General features: G+C 31.0%; 1 protein-coding gene across 3 annotated transcripts in view; it reads left to right on the plus strand.

Moving 5' to 3' along the window:
- LOC116689055 (ecto-ADP-ribosyltransferase 5) overlaps positions 1 to 539 on the plus strand; it is a 4,489-nt gene that overhangs the window by 1,120 nt on the left and 2,830 nt on the right. For 2 of the 3 annotated variants that reach the window (XM_032515376.1, XM_032515378.1), the window contains exon 2: positions 1 to 226. This exon is cut by the window's left edge. The exons of the other annotated variant lie outside the window; for it this stretch is intronic. The gene's annotated coding sequence lies outside the window, so the exon portion shown is untranslated. Of the gene's footprint in view, positions 227 to 539 lie in introns of those variants that run through there. 3 annotated transcript variants of the gene reach the window in all.

Here is a 539-nt window from a genome sequence, read left to right on the forward strand (position 1 = left end):
CCTTTAGGATGGACCATTTTAAGTACTGCAAATGACCTTTAATCAAGATTAATGGGAACTAGATTTATTTGTTAACAATGACCTTTCTCGACAATCTCAAATTGAGATGTAGATTTTCTACTGTGCAACAAGTGTTCAGAATCAGAATCAGATTCATTGGCCAAGTATACTTACATACACAAGGAATTTGACTTTGGTAGGTGTTAACTCTCTATACATTCAACAAATAGACATGAAGTAATAAACATAGACAAAAGGTAATATTGACACATACTGTACAAAAGAGGCAACAATATACATATAGGCACATCTCGACATATTATACAAAAATACAATTAAGACAATATCAAGACAAGTACACATGGAGCGGGATGTAAAGTGCAAAAAGTAATAGTGGAAAGTACTGTGCAAGATATTGGTATGTTTTTAAGAGAAATGAACACTAGCTGCATAAAAATGAACCTTTACATTTGTGTCATTGTTAAACTGGATGTGCATTAAAATGTTTAAATAAATAACAAGAATTTAAATGTTGTAAT

The sequence above is a fragment of the Etheostoma spectabile genome, chromosome 5 (genome assembly GCF_008692095.1).
Source record: "Etheostoma spectabile isolate EspeVRDwgs_2016 chromosome 5, UIUC_Espe_1.0, whole genome shotgun sequence".
Classification (NCBI taxonomy): Eukaryota; Metazoa; Chordata; class Actinopteri; order Perciformes; family Percidae; genus Etheostoma; species Etheostoma spectabile.